General features: G+C 32.0%; 1 long non-coding RNA gene across 1 annotated transcript in view; it reads left to right on the top strand.

The window, feature by feature from the left end:
* Window positions 1-14593: 14593 nt before the first annotated feature.
* Window positions 14594-22324, top strand: part of LOC118188664 (uncharacterized) — a 488598-nt gene continuing 480867 nt past the window's right edge. Inside the window, exon 1 of the long non-coding RNA XR_015040017.1 lies at window positions 14594-14732. This is a non-coding gene — a long non-coding RNA (uncharacterized LOC118188664). The remainder of the gene's footprint in view (window positions 14733-22324) is intronic.

The raw sequence follows: 22324 nt of genomic DNA, 5'->3' as shown, positions 1-22324 counted from the left end.
AACTATGTAACCGAATACGATGACAAATTATGACTTGTGCAAACCTTACTTTTATTCTCATGTTGTTATCGGATCGGATTCGGGGGAAATTTCTTAGCCCAGTTGCATGTTGTTTAACAGCTAGAATGATATTGGCAGGGCTTCGCGGTCAGAAAACCTTGGACTCTTCTCTCTTTGTTTTCGAAGGTTCACTTTCCCATTAAAATTTCGGCTCTAGTGTAGAATTGGATGCCCCTTCGATTAGCGATAATTTTTTTTTATTTTATTTTATTTTTTTAATTTTTTTTTATTTATTTATTTATTTATTTTTTATTTTTATTTTTATTTTATTTTTTTTTTTTTTTTTTTTTTTTTTTTTGTGTGTGTGTGTGTGTGTGTGTGTGTGATGAAACCTCACTTGTGGTTACCATGATAGTTTTAACTTGGTTTTAGCTTTCTGATTTTTTTTTAATGAAAATTGATTGATGTGTGCATGGACAAATTTATGGTAATGCTCAATGCCTAGTTTGTGCAATGCTGGGATGTTTTTTTTTAAGTGAAAACAGATCGATGTGTACATGGACACAATTCTTTGACTTCTTATTTTGTTTTTGTGTAGCGGCCATCTTGAAATTGTGCCTTCTTGGTGCCGATGTTGGCGTCAAAAAAGATTCGCCAAAAAACAAGGGGCACCCAATTGTAAATTTTTACCAAAATTTCTTTCCATATTTTCATATTGTTTCTAGCATCTTCTTTATTCTCATTAGTGACACTTTAATCGCTTTACTTTTTTCCGTTGATGTGCTGGAAAAAAAGGAATGGTTTCTGTTTCTCTCACGTCTTGAAAGTACGTTATACCGTATATTCAGGAACTTAAATTCTGCCAGAAACCGGCTCTTTGTTCTTGGAATGAAATTTTAAGTCCAGCCGGAATCCCAAATAAGACGAGGCTCGGTATTTTATTTCTTTTATTTAACTATTTATCATGGGAAAATAATTTATTAATTTTTTATTTTTATTTTTATATTTTATTGCATTTATCATTATGCATTTTATGATTTTATCAGTTACTTTACTTATTTATTTTTTCTCTTCTTCCTGACGGTTTTCTGATTCTTCCGGCACTTCTGAGCTTAGAAATTAAGCCCTGCTTCAAAGCATGGCACTCTATGTTTAATATTCTAGAACTCCGCACTATTTTTAAAAATTTCATTAAATTATATTTGTGTTGAAAGAAATCAATTGTTCTGCGTTTTATGCTAAAAGTCGTCATATCAAACTTTCTAAAAATGTGGATATTTTATAATACTTATTAACGGCAAATTATTTCAATAAAAGACACCTCTATAGTCTTACAAATTATGTATGACTTGAATTTCATTTTGTATTTTATGCTGTTAGCTTTAAAAAAGCGTGTATTTAGTGAAAAAGGGAGATCAGCAGAACTTCAACGACCAAGCAACGAATTTTAAGATTTTTTTCCCAAGCAGCACGAATTTTTACAATTGAGTATTACTTCCCAACGCATAAATTTGATTATGAATGCCATTTTCCTCCCACTCTCTATTGGCGATTGCAACAATTTGTTCCTGACATCGTCCATTTTGAGGAAACTCAAAAGAGACAGGCGACCACTTCGTTTGTTATAGTAAATGCTTATAATTTCTCGAAATCAGTATATAAAGCAGAAAATTATTGTAATTATTGTCTAGTTAGGTTCATGAACATTTTGAAAGGACTTTTTGATCCTTTGAAATTGATCCATTGACGTTTTAATCCGTTGAAATAATTTGCCATTAAAATCTCCTGTGGAATTTTCACAGTTTTTTAAAGTATGCGACTTTTGGATCACCAATTTATACAATGCACTGTTTTATTCTTTAGTACAGAAAAGCAAGAACGGATTTTTATATTCCTTATATCTTCTTTTTTCTTTGGAACTGGGAATCAGATCAGTTTGTTAAAATTTTATGAAGCTCAACTTCAGGGAATTACTGTACCTTCTTATTAAAGAGAATCGTCCTATAACCCTCTGGCGAATTTAAAATTTGCACTTTTCAAATTTGATGTTTAAGTTTGTCTATTCTGGCAACTAACCCCGTTGGAAGCTTTAATAAAGAAACAAGTCTTGCCTCATGAGCTTTTTCCCCTAATGTATCAGTTCTAACGAAACTGCGACATTGCTAAAATCGGAAATCGAACTACAGACAAACTACGAGATGTATTCTTGTATCCATTACAGGTTGATACACTTTTAAATTAAAAGTTGATACACTTTTAAATTGTTGCAGATGTTTGTAAATATCTTTTGATTGCATAATTTCTTTTCTAATAATTACTGCAGCAATTTTCCTCAGTCGAAATATTTTTTCGCGAAAGTTAGATTTTTTCATATTTTGTCGTTTTATAACATTTTTCAAAATTGTGAGTTTAAAATTTTATGAGAGAATTTGAAATTTTTAGTGCAAAGGAGCTTTGTCCCTGAAGGACTATTGTTTTCGTTTTGCGATTTTGCGTCGGAACACTATAAACGGCGTATCACTTTTCAAATTGTTGCCGCCAAATATTATCGCCCTGTATTATATTAGAAGAAATTAAATAATGAAGAATCTGCATAAATGCAGTATATATGTTTCTCGCATTGTGATAAAACAACGGTACCTAGAGCCATCAAATTTTGAATAACGTTAGTCTAGACTATAATATTGGCATTTGGAAGCCCGAATTTGAAATTTGTTTTAGTATCGATTTCAAATTTCGTAACACTTTAACGTATGAATTTTTGATTAACAAACTCAGCGATTTAAAAGCCAGCAATGGCAACACTACGGGGCGAAAAATTATCTCCAGATTGTGTATCGGAAATTCTAAAGATATGCTCATTTTAAAATTATTTCGCGACATTGTTGTTGAACTGAATTTTCTAGTTTAAGTGAAAAGACCATGATATTTAATAAATAAAGGTACGCACAAGACGTTAAAAAAAAGTCCCTTTGGACGTAAGTTAAAATCTGAAGCCTTTCAGTTTTTTTTTTTTTTTTTTTTTTTTTTTTTTTTTTAAATATCCCCAATGCCGCTGGAATAGAAGCCGCAAAACTATTTTATAAATTATCCTTCTTGTGGATAGCGCAAGTTCTCAAAATCATACATTTAGCTTGAAAGGGATTATTTGATTAATGATGAAGCACGTTAGATATACCTGATAAGAGATAAGACGTTTTTGCAGAGGACTATCTGAGGAAATGTCTCATATTCTTGTTAAAGATGAGAAGAACCACAAAAACGCCCATGAAACCAGCCTATTCGTATGAATTGGAATTCGGGTCTAATTATTGGTCTTATGCACTCTGCCACTGGTGGCTCCCCATACATTTAGAAGACATGTGTAGAGACAATAGGATTTTTTTTAAGCGGGAGACGTGAAAAGTGGGCAATGCCCTCGCGGGATCCGAGCCTGGACCTCTCGAATGCCTTTACACCGAATGTGCTACATCACGAAGGCATGTTGGAAGGATGGAGAATATGCCTAAAAAGGGTCCCCCCTTTTTAAAGAGCAACTGGGGCCTAAAGGGCCCAATCGCCCAGTCTTGATATTGCCGAAATATTGTCAATCACATTTTTCTAGTTCGGGTGCCACTTGTAGAATCATTGACGATTTTTGATGCTGAAGACATTAAAATATTCAATGCTCTAGTAGGGATTCTAACCTGGTCTCCTGTAATACGAGCCGAGTGTGCTATCGTTATACCATGAAGGCATACTGGAAGGAGGAAGAAAATACCTTATATATAATTATTTGAATATCGATAGCATTTCTATTTTGATATCACTGAAATAACATCATTGGCTATGTGTAATGATCTTTGCAAAGATCATGTCAGTTACTTGTACGATCTGGTAATAATTACCAAAATGGGAGACATTTTTCTGACACGTATCTTGAATTTGCTCTGTAATCTGGAACTGTCTAACCGATTTTATCACTCTTGTGGAAGCCAAAAATAATTATCTTATTTTATATATACTGTCTTATACGATGCACTACAGTAGAACTTCATTAAAGCCTACTCAGTACAAGCAGTTTAGTGAAATCAAACTCAATTGCAATGATTAGCTAAAATAAGAAAAATGTAGAATGGAATTAATCCGACCAAATGAGTTTGACTTATCCTTTGCTTTCGTCTGAAATATTTGACTTAAATCACTTACTGAAGGTATTTTTAACGTCAAGACTTAAGAATGTGAACTCGTCCACACTTCGGATATTTATTGCTGTTGTTATAAGGTGAGGTTGTATACCTTTTATTCTGTTGCTAAGGGATGAAATACAAATACCTTCCTCCTAAGATAGAAAAGACAACGACCGCTAGACTTCAAATTTCAAAATCTAAAGCAACACATCAGATGTGATAGCAAATACCTTGAATTTGGGGACCTAATATTTTTCTTCTTTAACCATCATTCTTCCAGAATTTCTCCCGTAGGAATTTAACATCAAATGATTATATGCTGATAAAATAATCAGAAAACTTCTAAACATTTTTGTCTTTAAGAAACATATCGCAGATCTGCCCTGCGTTACAGAAGCCAAATAGCGTAAGTAGAAATTGAAATAAACCAAATGGGGATGTTAAAGTAGTTTTTTTTTTTTTTTTTTTTTTTTTTTTTTTTCAATACTGGTTGGATTAACAGATATCTGGTGATATGTGCGAGATAAATCTAATGTTATAAATACTCTTTTCTCACAAAATACTCTGGTAAGTCTTGTATATAGGGAAGGAAATAGTTAGCCAGAACTATGATGACATTCAAGTGACGATAATCGCCACATGGACGTCATAGCCCTTTCTTTTTTTTTTTTTTTTTTTCTTTTTTTTTTTTTTTTTTACTATATGAACGAGGTTTTCCCAAGCAATTTTTGACGGACGCACGGTATGCTATGATTAGAGAAACTCAAATTCCTAGTGAGCAGCTATGAGGAGCTCAGGCGACAGACAACGCGGTTTAGAAAATACCGAAGACCACTTGGTTTTCAATCATAAAACAGCATGATTTGATGTCTCTTTGGATATATCTGAAGAAGTAGTAAGTACTGAATATTCAGTCGAAATTTTATAAAACTTGGGAGTATCTAAAAGAACCCTTAAGGTACTGCTACTCGGCAGAATACTAGCAACCTTCCCTTGTGCAGACAACATGGTTTCAGCGTTGCTATTATTTTTAGCAGCAATAATAAATTAAACTTCTTTAGATAATCAATGCTTCTGATTGATAGACTGGCTAACTCTACCGATTACGAAAGACTAAGTGAACTTCCGTTGTAAATTAAAGTCAAGACTCAGACGTCAATTACCAGAGATTTGGATTTTTGTTCCATTTGCGGCATAAAGAATCAATCCTTTATTCACGACAGACTGTTCGGTGTGACTAACCGGAAGAACAGAAATGTCTGCTCCCGACTTAATTGTAATGAAAGGTCAGCCAAAAGAATCCGATTTACATAGTAGTTACGAATATGGTCTAAATGCGATCGAAGTAATAGTTTTCCTGGTACAGCTGAGAGCATGGTGGAATATATTTTTTACCATTAGAGCCAAAATTCATGTGATATTATTATTATTATTATTATTATTATTATTATTATTATTATTTGTTACGCCCAAGGCACTACATGGAAGGGAGAGATACCTTCGTTGAGGACTTTCTATGGGGAACTGTCTCGTATTAATTACATTACACATGGGGAAAACCACGGAAACGCCTATACAGCGATCCCGTTCGTGGAATTTGATCCTCGGACCGAGCTACCAATGTTCAGGGACTTAACCGCTCGGCTGCCTGGTGGGTCAACATTCGTATGATAAAAGCATTGATTCTTTGCCAGCTCTTTATATACCGTCTCTCGAACGGCTACTATGATGAAAAATCGCGGCCGATTCACTTAGTTTCTGAGTGAGCTGTGCAGTTTGTGCTTCCAGCGGTGAATTTTGTGGAGGCTGTGCACTGCATACTGCATTGACTTAAATAGACACGGCTAGATGATGAATTTTCTAGTTGTGGCAATCCTTCATTTAATTTCCCTACGATGCTGCGTGTAGTAGTATGAAGGCGTGCGACCTAGAGAGATTTGAGGAGTGCTTGCCCACGACGCATACACTCAGGTAAATGGTATGGACGTGGGTCACCAAGTTTTACGCCTCACAGCAAAGTGCGTATCCTTGATTCTTTACTCTTGGAGCGAGATTCGACAAGATGTTTCTTTAACGTTTCGTACATTTGATATTTATCATTATCATTGTCATTTTGAGCAACAATAATATCATTTATGGAATAAGGATATTGGTATTAACTGCTACCACGCTATGATTTAATTTAGGAGCGCCACAATTAAAAATTAGTTTAAAATTAATTATCATCTTCACAACATAACAATCCTTTTATTTAATAAAAACAAGTTACAAGGGTGGAGCTCTGCAAACGAGCGCGAGAGGGACTACAATATTATTAACTGATATTACACATACTGTTACAATTATATACATACAGTTTCCTTAAAAACACAGTTTTAATATATGAAATAATGCTATTAAATAAACAGAAATTAAATATGAATTCAAAACTCCAGTTAGGTTAAATCGCCACAGTTCCAAAGCCATTCTTGTGGATATGATGGTTAGCAGAGCCGACTACCATCATAAGATCGAATCCCGAAAAAAACATGTGTATTTGCAGTCTTGTATATCCTTTGTCTGAGGATTCAAAATTCTTATTTTACACCCTTGAAAATGTTCGTGTTGTTGAGAGTATATATGACCAACGGGGTTTGGTCTTTCCCAATGATAGTGCAAACTAGCAATTTCCCAGTCATTAATGAAGATATATGCATGTGTACGTGCAGTAAGGTACTAAGATCAATAAGAAGTTGTCAGTTGAAACCCTATTTGCTGTTAACTAGTGTCCAGAATCTTAGGAAGTGCATCTGAGAAAAAATAATGTTGGGAGCTTCTATAAACATCATTGCCCATCTTATAATTACAATCCACACTCTTTCATATGCATTCTATTCCTTTAGTTTCACACATATAAATTTTTGCATCTCTCTCTCTCTCTCTCTTCCATTCTGCGATTTTCTGGCCTTTAATCGTTTATATTTTATTTTTCAAATGCCAGTCGGTTGATTACTAGACCATTAAACTTCCTGTTGTCTAATACTAATTACTAATACTAACTAATAATATTAACTACTGTCTAATACTAACTACTAATACCTGTTGTCTAATAATTTCATTTGTCTTTTATTTAGAGCAGAACACTCATTTAAAAGATTAGTCACTTAGATAAGCAAAAAAATCAAGCAAGGGTATCGACTAATAAAAATTAATGAAATAAGCATGTAGACGATTCTAATCAGTCGAAAGTTTAAATTTTGCACACAGCGCATGTTTTGGAAGCGCCTTGATCACAGATGCATTTATGCAAAGAATATCTCAAGTGTACCTACTGCATATTTGTACTGGATCTGCATGAAATGATTGTTTATAAGTTAAATCTGAAAAAAGCTTCAGATAGTGAACTGCCTTTAAGCCTTTGAAAACAGAAACTTTCGCTAACCTGTATGCTTAAAATTCTGAAATGCACGTCCCCGTCCATTACCCGTCCCGTCCGTTTCCTCCCTTCCCCGTACATTAACATACAAAGAGATATGAAGATTTCAAATGACATTCATTCTACTTCCTATCAAAGAAGCTTACATTAGCCTTTTTGAACAAGCTGGCTGTAATAAAATTATACAATCCATTTGAGGAAACTGCACCTGCTTCTGCATACCATAGAGGGAGGGAAGAAAATAGGATCGTAGTCTCTGCTCTTTCAGGCGTTTGCAGTCATTTGAAAGAAAGTCTATCTCAGGCGTTTTAGCTTTCCAAGGGTTAAAACGTAAATTATGTGATTACAGTAAACCCGGCCGAAGCATATGAGCAATCAGAAGCAGATACGCTTGAAAAATATCAAATACTGGGTCGTTCATGAAATCTTGACTAAGCCAGAGTCTTAAATCATAGTAATATGATTTTAAAAGCTCTCGAAATAGTGGGCAAAGAGCTTGTAATGAATACGCTCACTTTGGTTGCTTCGGCCGGGTTGAAGTTGGTTTAGAAATAGTCGTAGGAAGAGAATATTGGCAATGTATTGATTAGATTAAGCTTTATTTCATATTATGAACAGTGAAACGGAAAATTCATTCAGTACTTTGCATCTTCTTCATAAACTGAGACCCATATCATTAAATCGAATCATATGATATAGGTGATCTTGGAAAATCGTCCAGTATCTCCGCTGCTGTTTCTTATTCTGGTCACCCTTTACAATTTCCATGCGGTTTTAAGTTGTTTTCAGCCCCATTTCCTTCATGAAAATTGAGGAATAACTAAAGTAAAATATCAAAAACAAAAAGAAATATCCTATTGATATATATATATATATATATATATATATAGTAAACGGCCTTTAAGCCTTTGAAACTGAAATTTTCGCTAAAGCAAATGGATTTATGATGAGATATATGTTTATGATTGTATAAGAGCAATGAATGAAAAAGCAGCTAACCTCTCAAATTCTGGAAAATTTATTGCAAGCATTACTGCATTACTAGAACAGAAAAGCCTTAAAATCATTATGATGACGTTTTGACGTCATTATGACGCATTTGAAATCATTATGACGCATTTGAAAATTCCAGAAAATATGCACTTTCCGTGCAGTGAGTTTTCTGTCTGAATCTGATGTACTCTGAAACATACTTTCATGAAAAAGGTTTTAAAAGAACGTATACCGAAATATTCGCTCCGGCTGAAAGCACAAAGAATTCGGTGATTCTCCATTAGTGATTTTTCCCACTATATGAAAGTACTGATATTCGGAAAAAATATGTCCTGCACTCTTGAAATAATATTAAAGAAAAGAACAGGCATGTAATTTCAAAATATGCCACTTAGAACACTTATAAAGTCAAATCCATATTAATTTAGCTGTTCAATTTAGAGAGAAGTTGAAAAACCCGCGTAATGTTATCTCGATGCCTATACCTATGTATGACTAGAAGAAATTAAGTACTATAAATTGTTACTCTAGAAGATAAAAGTCTCATATATAACAATGCCTAATGAGAATTTGATAATGATGTTTACTAAAATAAACCCTATTACATGCATTGTTCGCGTTTTTTATAGAATGTAAGACGCAGTACGTGAAGAGTATGCCATTGCAAACGATTTCGTGTTTTTTTTTTTAAATGGCCAACTAACTTTCTCGTTTAGAAAAAAGCGCGCTGGTTACATTTCTGTGCCATTGCATCCTGTAATCACCAGTAACAGAATGTGGATAGAATATTTAAAAAAAATCATAAATTTTACCAAAATTCTCAATGAGAAAAGATCAGTTCCTAGCAAAAGAAAAGGATATTATCTTAAATGTTAGTTTTGCAGCAAGAGTTCCTGTATACTCTCTACCTTTTGCTCGTATGCGCTCTAATGAAAGCAGCTGGTGGAAAGTAAACTAGTAGATTTCTGGCGGTGGCACACATTTTCAGAAACTAAGACAGATTGGTTGATTTGCTTTGCGCAGGAAGATCTTAGATGAAAGTCTCAACGAGTCATCATTGCAAGCTCTTCAGTGATAATAGATTCCCATTTAAGAATAGAATTTTTGCTTAAGTTTCGGCAGATGTGACAAGTTGTGAGACGCATAAATTTGATTGCGGTGCGATCTTTCTGACACTCTTCTTTGTTGATCGCAATGTGTTACTTCCGACTTCTTCTATTGTGTTCGAGCTCACAAGAGATAGCTCACATCATGTTTCTTATGATGTTTCTTATGATCTTTACTTTCTCGAAATCAGGTTACCAAGTGGAAAGTCATTGTCTTGTGAGATTCATGAACATTCGGGAAGGTCTCTTTAAACGTTTTAAAATTCGTTCTGTAAGAATGCGTTGAGAAGCAGTTCTTAATCATAACATTTGGTTCCGCTTAAAAGAAAAGTGGGGGAAGAAAAAAACCTTCATCTTGTACCAAGGGAAAAGGTTTTATTACTTTATTGCTAATAGCATAAACTGCAACTGATCTTTCAAGAGCTATATAACTTATAAAAGCATAACAGTGCTATCCATTGCAACAATTTGCCATTAATATAAATCTGAAACTTCTACCGTTTTTGAAAGTCTGAAATGCCCAACATTTGGATCATCTTGTAAGCTTGAGAATGCTCTAAGTATTTTCATACTTTTGGCAATATATCACATATTGCCAAATGTACAAAAGTATAAATATAATTGTACAAATATTTAAATACAAAAGTATTAGAAAATACTAATACTGGTCTCCTGTTGTGTTTTATGTTTTATGTATGGTAAGTTTACTTTCGTTTTAAACTCAATAATATTCTGAATAGTGTTATTTTTCGATTAAAAACTATTAAATGCTTTAATTGAGAATTTTTAGTGATTTTTCTATGAGATTTCTCACCTGAAGTTACAAAAAAGAAACTACGTTATGAATTCATAATAGTATATACTTTCTTAAAGCACCTCTGGATTAAAATATCGTAAGTGGAAATAAAGCAAATTGTAGCAAAAATGAAAAATTCAAAAAGAATATTTTTTTTTGGTTCTGCCTATTACTTCGCTGCAAAATAAGGTTATAAACCTACATACTTATAAACTTATTTATAATTTCAGTAGAGTTTCAAGACTTCTGTAACAGGTTCTCTTTTAATGAAGAAGACGTTAAGTTAAGGGGACTGGGTACTTTTGAATGATTTTTTTTTTTATCTAAAAACTTAAATCTACTTTTTATGAATAATATTAAGTGGTTTTATAAGGCAAAATGATTTTAAACCGGAAAAAAAAATTTTTTTTGCTAGTAATTTTTTTAAATTTCATTAAAAAATTTCTTTCTTCTCCCACAATTTTCAATTCTTTTGCTCCAAATTTTTTATTGTTATTAGAGTGTTCTTAATAACTGTAAGGATCTATTTTGCAATTAAGGAATTAGTTTCTGAGAAAAAAATAAAAAGCACATTTTTATATAAAAACATTTAAAAAATATGATTTCAATCCCATTTTCATTTCCAATAATTTTTCTTTTCACTATTTTTCAAAACCCATCCTTGCTTCTATTAAGTATATAATTTTCAATAAGCAGTAAAACTATTAAACAATTTAGTCCATACTTGCACAAGTTTTAGGACTTTAAGTAAAAGGATAAACTGAAAAATTGCAAACTGAGAAAACGCAGTTTAAATAATGTAAACTGTCTGAATGGTCCTTAAATCTTTTCGAATTTCTTCCAAGTTTTATTACTGAATTTCAAAACATATATATTTTGTTTCAGCACTATTTCAGTAATGCTAGTCAGAAACTTGATCAGTTTCATTACACCACCTCTTTCTGTTTGTGTCATTATTGCGTAGCTCTTATCAGAAAAAATTTCAAATTTTAAAAAAAGAACAGCAAAGTTTATAGAGGCATTAGGTATTTTTTGGAAGCAGGCAAGATGAAAAATTAGCAACGCCTTCGCCGGGAATCGAAGCGCGGACCTCTCAATACGCGCCGAGCGTGCAGACCACTACACCACGAAGGCTCGTTAAGAAAGCGCGAGAATTACCTTATAAAAATGTTGGATGAGCTCAATATATAGATACATAAACTAGCCGGTTTAAAAGTGAAAAATATTTTTTTCCTACTTCACTTTGTATTTAAATAAATCAGTTTATGCACATAAACAAAGTTTGTTGCTAGTTGGAGTCATATTTAATTACATTCCTTTTCATTTACACTGATTTTTAGTAGGTTACTGAAAAAATTAAGAAGGAAAAAAAATAATAATAAACACTGAGGGGTGTGGCATGTAAAGGGCTGTTAAAATTTTTAAAAGCCTTTTTGTACCACTTATTATCATCAGATCATTTAAAAATTTCTTATTTATTTAGTGCAGTAAGGGTATTTTATTTTTGGAAAAGATAGTTAGCGTAAACATGAGGTAAAGTTGGGATACAAATAATAGAAATTTGCAGAAATCATGTTTTGTGTTTTCATTTTATTCATTTAAAAATGTTGGTGTAATTTTCAGAACCTACAAATGTTCTATTCCTTTGTTAGACACTGAATATAATAATACACTTTGGTCTGTGTCATCATTGCGTAGTTAACTGTATTAAACCTAAATTGTTCTTTGTAATATCAAATTCAGAATCTTTTCATGCACTATTCTTAGAAAGCAAAATCTGTTATTCCTGAAAACTTTTAATCTTAAATTCCTTTATCTTGAAAACAAAACAAAAGAAAAAAAAATTACTTTTCTCATACAATTTAGATACATATCAGAAAGCTAATTTACATTTCTTAACCACAGTTTGATTCAATTTTATCTCCTTTGTTTAAAAATACAGAGGGTGTTTACACATTTTTAGAACGATTTCGGGGTCGTTTAAATGATGCTTAAAATGTAAACAGTATTTTTTTAGCTGTTCATCTTTTTTGGACTGTTAAACTACATTGTGATTTTCACAAAAGAAGAGCTTTTCGTAAAATTTCCAAAAGTTTCGATTTCCATTCTGCTTCAGCTACTTTCAAGAGTTCATAATCATGTTGGGTTTGCACTTAGAAAAAGCTGTTTTCAAGCGACCAAAGACACAATAGTCCGTAGATTAAATGCGAGAGGTCACAAAGATGGAATAGTCCGTAGGTTAAATTTTGCTGCAATGCTTTTAAAAAGTAGATGTAGAATACTTGTATCAGTCTTCACGTTTTCAAGGATTGCATTGGTACTTTTCCATGTACGACTTGTTGCTTCGTCTTAATGAAGTTTCACTCTTTGAAAGTCATTGATATGAAGATGTGGAATACTTTCTGTAAATATCGGAAGTAAAACCTTTTCTTTAGAATATTTTAAGTTTATTTTATCAAGGATCACAATGTATTTCCATTTACCTGTTGCTCAATAGTTTTCATGCAGGGTTCTACAAATTGTTTTGTGTCGAGCCACATCCTCTCAGCATACATTATGATTTTTAACTTTTTGTAGGTGCAGACTTTGGTTTGTTATTTTATTTTTTGTTGCTACAAGTGGGAGGACGTTGCAACTGATTTCTGCGTCAGCGGATTTTTTCTTGCTACCAACAATTTAACGTTAGAAACACTCGAACTTGTTTTGAAAAAACGTTAGTGCATAATTTTGAAAGAAGAATAAATTTAAAAGCAGCAGACAATATTTTTCACTCCAAATAATAAACTATTACCAGAAATTTTTATGCCAAAACTTTTGCCTTATATATATATATATGTATATATATATATATATATATTTTTTTTTTTTTTTACCAGATCGTACCAAAAGTGTGTAAACATTCTTTGTAGCTGTTAAGAAAACCTCACACATATCTAAATAATTCCTACTCTCCAAAATACTTAGCTGTAGGAAACAATGTAAGAATTTTGAAAATGTAACCTCAAAATCTTCACGTGTTAATTTTTAAAAGGCTTTAAGTAATATAGATCCCCCCTCCCCATATATTTATTTGTTATTTACCTATTTACGAGCAATGATCTTCGTGGATAGAAAAGAATTTTTTTTTTTTTTTTTACTTTCTGCTCATTTTCAACAGCGGTCGCCATATTTCAAGAGAAGTTTAAGACATCAAATTAATTAATATTTGGTTGTTATTCTTTCGATAAAAGTATCTGTTTAATTTATAACAGCGTCATTAAAATTTTTACTTTCCGAATCGCGGAGAAATAACATATTATCTTTCTTCAATTACTTTGTATTAAATTACTCTTTTAGTTTAATTCGAAATAAATGTGATATTGCAATACCAAATGGAGATGTCTTTTATTATTATTATTATGCATTAAGAACATGAAGAACTACTTGAAGTAAATGAAGGATCATCATTAGTTATAGTTTCACAAAATTATTAAAATCAGAAGTGTTTGTAATTATCAAATTCTGAATTTTGTGACACTTTTAAATAAAGAAATATGTAGCATAACACGTTCCTTATAAATTCCCTAAAAAGTCGATAAATTACCAAACATGGCGCACGTAATTGCAAGCGCCGATGGTATGACGATGAGATAGCAATGGTAGATTTAAATGTTCGACGTTTGCATACAGAGCGCCATCTATTGGCATAAGTGTTAACTAACACTAAAGAGCTATTTAATTTCTTTTTAACAGTTTGCTTAACATCTATATAGTTCTCTGTCGGCGAAAAATTTAGCCCTGAAAAAGAACAACACTTTAATAATCTGGGAGGATAACAATTTTATTTAGAAATCAAAAATGTCTGGCTCTAAGAAATATTCAAAAAATTTTCTTTTTGAAAAATATTGGAAGAAAGTAATACTTTTAATTATCCAACTTGATTAAAAGATAAGATCATTTGCATCCTCAGGGACATCGTATGCACACAGCATAGGAATTTTCTTGTAAAGTGTAAAATATTAAGAATTAGAAAATATTTTCGAAACGTACTGTCTTAAGTTTATATTGATTGATATTGATTTTCTCCATCCTCCGTTTTTATGCGCAGAATGTAAATTTTGAGCAATAGGCCTAACAAAAAATTGTCGCTTTTCAGTGACAAAATGGCAAGAATGTTTAGTAAACTGTAACTCTACCTAAATGCCCATATTAATCTTTTATCTTCTGATGGCCGACATTCTTCACTTACCCATTATCTCTAGTTGCCAGATTCGGTAAGTTTCAGTTAGATTTCTAACGACTCTCTTCATTTAATGCATCATATTTTAGAAGGATTTTTGATTTTCTAGTTTTTTTGTGTAACATAAGCAGTAAAATATGGCTCCAAAAACATTTTTTTTTTTTAAATCTAAAATGCAAGTCACTATTTTGTAATTGCAGGAATACGAGAAATGCATAGCATCTTGGTTAATGAAGGATTCACATGTTAAGCGATTCTGTCGAATGAGGCTTAAAAAATTGCTTTCTACGCACATCAGATGACGTAGTTGAAACGAAGTGAAGTAATTGGGCTGACGTAAGAGACACGCCGCGTTCTCTTAACAAGGCTCGCTCCATAATAATGAGCATCATTTTTATTTTTATATCTATTTTTTTTCCTATCTTCTGCTGTTCAAAGAAAAATCCTTCCCCTCTTTCTTTGTTGTCCTGGATTCTACCAATCACAGGATGTTTATCGAATTCTTCCACAGCTCAAGATCTGTTAAAAAAAAATAAAGAATATATCTCATTAGGATGCTACATTTTTTATCTTTATTCAAACATTATAGGGTGCTTTCAAAGAATTACTTAATGCTTAATTATAAAAGGTAGTTTACTCGTTTTAAATAAACGCATTATTTATCCACTTGATTTTTAATAACGTGTAACTCATATGTAAAATATTATTCAGTCAGTGTTAAATTTATTTGAATCAGATGCATGTATGTTTCAGTGCGAAATGAAATTAATACCTGTGATTCAGTTCATTCCTTGATTCAATGCACATGTATATAGAAAGCATATTAAAAGTTATATTATCAAAAAATTATTCTTCATAATGTAAAAGACTATGAGGAGAATCATTATTTCTTCTACTCTAGAAAGAAATGTCTGTAGTTCAGTCTGTCCATTTTTCGCCTCCCGGTTATGTTAAATTATGCTACTCCATACTCTAATTAATTTTCCACTTATTCTGGCAAGCTGCCAGTTCTGTGATCAGTTGTTAACTTTACAGAGGAACAATTTTCAAATTAGACTCATAAAATGAAATACTAAGATTGGAATGGGGATGAACACTTCAAAACTTGTTAAGATAACTAATACTGAAGCTTCGTTTTAGAAGCTTTCATTTTCTGAATAGAAGAAAAGGTGTTTATTACAAAAACGCCTACAAAATAATCGGACAGTTTTAAATCCTGAAAACAAAGTCAAAAATTTTAATTTAGCTAAGCTGGAAATTTAAAAGTAGTTTTATTTAAAGTATATATTTACCAAATCTTTTTTTTTTTTTTTTTTTTGAGGATTTTTCCTCAAAACAAAATACGGAACTTTAAAAAAACAGTTATTTCTACTTTAAATGAGAAAATAACATAATAAAAGTCCTAAAATGTTTACTAAGATTCCAAACAAAAGTCATCCATAACAAATCTGTTATGTAGTATATTTAGGACATTATGCACCGAAATAAGAAGTAATATATCTTGCTTCGAAATAAGGGGCCGGCTCTAAAAACCGTCTGTCTAAATTCTAAATTTATGTTTTCTTAGAATTTGCCTTATTACTCGAAACTCACTTTTGTGTTCGAATTTTTCAAATTGTTGCCACCAAATGCTATTGCAATATTTATTATTAAAAGAAATAAAGAACCTGTGCGTATATACTATGTATGGTCTGCGTGTTTTGGGAACACGACGGCACCTAGAGTTACCGAAATTTTAATACTCGCAATTCTCCGTCCGAACATGGGCGTCTCGAAGCTCGAATTTTAAATTTCGTATTCGTTTTTGATTTATTTCAAATTTTGTACAAATTAAACGAATATTTGTTTAACAAACTCAGAAATTTGGAAGCGAGAAGTGGCAACACTTCGAAATGAAGCATTTTTATCTCCAGCTCGCTAGACTGTTACCATTCGGAAGAATGTTAAATTATTTATCTTTCAGTTTTAATCCCCAAATTCGGCCAAAAACCCACGTATGCCACTGATTTAAACAAAATACTTATATCCACTCACCGGAATGTTGCCAGAATGTAATATGTAAGATATTAGCTTTCAAATTTAATTTTTCTTTTAATGAGAAGCAAACCAGTAATTGAAAAGTAAAAAATAAATTTCTTAAATATTTTTTCTATTTTTAATCTGATTGATTTAAATAAAAATGCACTTAAACCATGAGATGTCTAATTAGAGATATTACATATTTTTATGGAAAGACCCTAGTTGGACTGATTAAAATTATTATTAGTCTAAAGGGGCTTTGTTCCTGAGGGTTTTCGTTTTGACATTTTGCGTTGAAATCTTTAAAAAGATATATCACTTTTCAAACTGTTGCCATCAAATATTATCGCCCTGCATTATATTTGAAGAAATTAAATAATGAAGAATCTGCACAAATGTTTCTCGCATTGTGATAAAACAACGGTACCTAGAATCATTCAGTTTTGAATGACTTAATCCTATTGCGAATATGGGCATCTGGAAGCCCAAATTAGAAATTTGAAATTTGCTTTATTATAGATTTCATATTTTTTGTAAAACTGAGACGAATTTCTGATTAACAAACTCGAAGATTTTAAAGCGAGAAGTGGCAACGTTGTACAGAAAAAACATTTTTATCTCCAGCGCGTGAGACTGTGTATCGGAAATTCTAAAGCTATGCTCAATTTAAAATTATTTTGCGATATTGCTCTTGAACTGAATTTTATGGTTTAAGTACGAAGAACATGATATTTAATAAATACAGTTAAAGTTAAAAAATGTTTAAAAAATGCTCCTTTAGACGCAATTTAAAATCTGAAACTTTTCAGATTTTTCTCTTTTTTTTTTTTTTAAATATTTTTTTCTTTTTCAAGATAACTCTTTTACGCGGTCACTCGAGTTCTTAGTTTTCAAAGAAATAATATAGTGAATATATATATTAAAAAAATGTATTTAAGACAACTTTTAACCCTTTGTTCGTAATTCGAATGATGGGCTTTTTTAAATATGTTTTTTATTTATTTATTTTTACGTGGCGTAAGGGAGAAAAAAGGTGATGTTTATTAATAAGCTAAAAAGACAAAAAAAAAAAAAAAAAAAAAAAAAAATGTGTCAGAGAGATTGAGTCCAACAGCAGACTGATAACTCAGCAACGACATAAAATATCTTAGCAAATCCTATGGTATGACGTCAAAATCTGAAACAATTAAGACTTTTTCCCTTTATTTTCAAATTTGTCTTTCTTTTTAATTATGACTCCTTGAGAAACCGTGTATTTTTAGAAGTTCATAAATTAATACTCGATTTTCGATAAGAAAATGAGAAAGCTATTGAAAGCTATTGACACGACAATTATTGTCGTTGCTTAAGATACACGATTTTCAATTTATTTCTTGCAAATAAAATGTGAAAGAGAAAAAAAAAAAAAAAAAAACAAAGAGAGAGGGAAAAAAAAAACCGCTTGTGAAAAGTTTTTGTTGCCTATAACTTACTTTTAATTGAAGGTGGCAAACAGCTTTTTAGTGAGATTCTAAAAAATATATTTAAATCTGTTTCCATTTCTTCTGGGTTTGAATCAAAATTGCAATCTGAGGGCCATGGTTCGAGTATATCATTAAATTACATATAATTCAGCAACACATTGATCCTTTAGATAAAGAGGAAGTGTCAGACAGATTTTGTAATTAAAGTGTCACCGTCAATTAGGGAATACCGTGAAGATCGAATCTCCAAATTTGATCTTCAAGCAATCATAATCTGTAATTTTTAGGCTTCAATAGCTCAGTAAGTAAAAGCGACTTGAAAACTCGAGGACTTGGAAAGTTTAAATCTCAGCTTAAGAATTTACAAAGAGGATTCAACAAGATTTTTTTTTTTTCTTGAAACTCGAAAAAAAGTCTAATTAGATGTATTAATTGTCTAATTTGGGCACCATTTATGCTAATGAAAAATCATGTTAATGAGTTTTGAAAAACGACGTTACTATATCAGCCTTATATTTTTATTCTTTTGCAAATACGTCATAATATACTACAGCGAGCTCTTTCTAAGCCGACCATCTTTAGTTTAAACAGTTTCGCTTTTTTTTCTGGAGATAGATGCCTCAGAGAAATGAATCAGATGTTCATTTCGTGAATGTAGGAAACAATGGTCACTTGTTAGAAATCTTGTAGGGATGTCTGCAAGAGAGAGCTCCTTGTATTGGTATGGATTTTGTATATATGTAAATAATTTTAGTGAAAATATGTAAATTGATGTATCTCATGTATGCACATGTTCAGCATGAAAGGTATCAGAAATGTGGAGTATCGCCGGAAAATTACAATTACAGGAGTAAGCCCATTTTAACATTGGCACAAATAGCTATCTCGCCAAAAACCATCGCTAACTCGCCAGCTGGCGAGATAGCGCCAAGTTAGCGATAGTTTTGGCAGCTAATTTTTGTGGCGAAATTTAAGTGTCTTAATGATAATTTTTGTCGCCGAATTCGACGACAAAATTTACCACTAAGACACTTATAAGATGTTATGTTTATTAACCAGTTATTATGACATGAAACTTTAACTATGCCTTCTTCTTTCCATAGTCCTAACTAGAATGTAAATTAATTGTTTGTGTATTTAAGCTGAGGGTTCGAAGGCATGGATTAGATCCGCTGGCACCTTTGTCCTTCTGTTACTTGCTATCGCCAGCTCTGCCTAGTTAATTTTCGACTTTAACGTCTTGGTAGCAGACGTTTAAAATATTTGCCGTAATTGGATTGAGTTAGCTTAAATAGATAAACCATGTTTTATAGTCTCATATTATATTATCTGCATTTACATTTAACCTTATCTTGTGTTATTTTAAATTCCTGTAAGTAACGGAGGTTCGTCTATCTCTCAAGCAGTGTTTTCTATTCCTTTAAGACTTAAATAAAAAAGGCATTCTTCAGACTTGGTGATTTGTTTCAGACTTAGCGATAGCTCGCTTCCAGTCTAGTAAGGTCTACATGACATTAATTAACACAGGTTTCCAGATGTAGCACAACCCCACACCCTAAAGTAGATTGAGTAGAATGGGGATACTTGATCAAATAGGGTAGTTTATTGGTGTGAGCTTACTAAACGAAAATAAGTTAGCACAGTTTTGAAATTTTGTGATGCGTTTGGTGCCCCTTGTGAAAGCTGAAAAAAAAAATTAATTAACTTCATCTATTCTATTTTATGATTTTTTATATGGGATAATTTCAACTTCGTAGTTATGTATATTGACGCCATAATTTTCTATTGGCTACAATTTAAGAAATTTATGCATTACTTTAAAATATAGATTGTTGCACTAATATAATTTTTATAGCAAATCATCTTTTTTTTATTATCCAAAAATGGATTTGTTGTCCAAAAATGGATTTGTTGAGGATATATAATTATATTTTTACGTGTGCATGGGTTCGTAATAGATTTAATGCACACAGAACCGGTGATAGTTTGATAGAATTTATTTTACCAAAAGAAGCACATTACAGTTCTAGAACTTTCCACAAAAGCACTCGGACAGCTCTTCTCAGTATCATAGAGCACAATCAATAGTTAGCAGTTAAAATTATTAAGAACGTTAAACACAACACAATGCAAAGCTCATCTAAAAAGGCGAAGCTTCTACGGAGATCTCTCAATACTCTATACGGAGATCTCTCAATTTAAATAATTAAAATGAACGCATTTATAAAATTATAATGTATAGGTAATGAAACACGTAAATCTAATTTTTTTCCAATTTTCATTAGGAAAAACTAACCACCATTAAAGAATCAAGTATGTCTTGAAAAATATTCTTTTTTTTAAACACTGAAACTTGTAGTTGAAACACTTCAACTACAAGTTCAACCAACCACAAAGATTTAAATAATTGTAGGCGAGACTGAGTATGCTGGACTAAACAACTCCGCTGAACTAAACAACTCCGGGCTGATGTTCTCTCAAATCTTATATAATGTTCCCCCGGAAACTGAGAAATCTCTTTGTACCTTCAATTTCTCGAAATTACTGGAAGACATATATGGTAAAATTTACATCTAAGAGCTGAATATGGTTATAGTTACATATAGGGATCAATAACACTTATTCATTTACAATAGCATTACCTTTATGCAGGTATCCGATCAAAATGTCGTCTACTATTTTTTACCAAATTTTGCAGCAGAAGTAGTCGCCAAAACCATCACCAGCTTGGCAGTATCTCGCAAATTTAAGGATATACTCATTTGTCTCAACGTTAAATAGACTTACCACCGTAATCTTAATTTTTCAATAGAGCTTCGTCTCTTGACGCGTTTTAAGTTACATTATGAAAGAAATACCACAATATTACGTATAAAACTAAACTCAGCGGCGCAACAACCCTAGTGGGCCACGGCCTGCAGTGTCCCCAAACCTGCTTTCTTGACCTTGGGCCCCGGAGTGCATCAGCATACGCCCTGGGCAAGTGGGCAGCTTGTCGCAGGACCTCCGGTGTTTAGTCCCCAAGCGAAGTTGGTACTCATTTTATCGTATTAAGGGATGAAAGGCTGAGTCAACCTTGCCCAGCCCGGGGATCGAGCCCCGGACCTGTTGTGCAGCTGCGTGACGCGCTAACCACTTCGCCACCGGGCGGTCTACAATTTTACGTATAACTGCACTAAAATTATTTACATATATACAAAATCCGCAGCAATATATTTCTAGGGGCATAAGAATCCTAGAAATCAAATATTTTTATGAACAAGCTCCACATATTGAAGAATTTGTTATACACTGCAGTAAATCTCATGTGAAATGAAACTTAAGCAAATATAGATTTAAGAGGATATGAAGAAAGGTATAATTGATAGAATGGTTTTATGTAAATTATTCTGTTAATTTCAAATTCTCAACGAAAGGTCAAATTATCGATTTTGTGGGTCAGATAGAACAAAATATTGGATTTTATCAGATATGTCAACGGAATTTTATCAGAAATGACATAAATGAAATGATCGTGAAAATATCTGCTAACTATTACAGTTACTGTTTTTTAAAATTTCATTTGTTATTATCACTTGTTATTCCTTCGATTATATACTTCTGATTTTTTTAAAATTTAAAATATCAAAATAATACTTTAAATTTATAGTGTTTATAATTTTAATTTTACATTCATTGGTAATGTTGCGTTGATAAATTTTATGCAGCTTTGAAGGCAAAGCTTTTTAAGAACTAAAATGACTGCAAGCTTATTTTCTAGTTACAATTTAGGAAAAGAATTAAAATGAACATATTTATAAAATTATAATGTATAGGTAATGAAACACTTCAACTACAAGTTCAACTACAACGATTTAAATAATTGTAGGGGAGACTGAGTATGCTGGAACTCGAAGCAAAAAACTTTGCAAAAATTTATTAATAAAATTTTTGTATTTGATACCACGTCTAACGTATTGGCCACGCTCAAGCACTCTCACGCTTCGTTGCTTTGTTTTAACATGGGAAGTGATTGTCTAAAAGGGGCAAATTCAATTGTAAAAGTTTAATTACAGTTGGAATTATTTTCTATTCTTTGCAATTTAAGAAATTAAATTCTATATTATTTCCAAATTTATTGTATTTATATAGTTTATCTAGCAAA

The sequence above is a fragment of the Stegodyphus dumicola genome, chromosome 3, assembly GCF_044657685.1.
Source record: "Stegodyphus dumicola isolate Sdum_Otavi_A_Nest chromosome 3, ASM4465768v1".
NCBI lineage: Eukaryota > Metazoa > Arthropoda > Arachnida > Araneae > Eresidae > Stegodyphus > Stegodyphus dumicola.
This window is presented reverse-complemented; position numbering and strand designations above follow the sequence as displayed.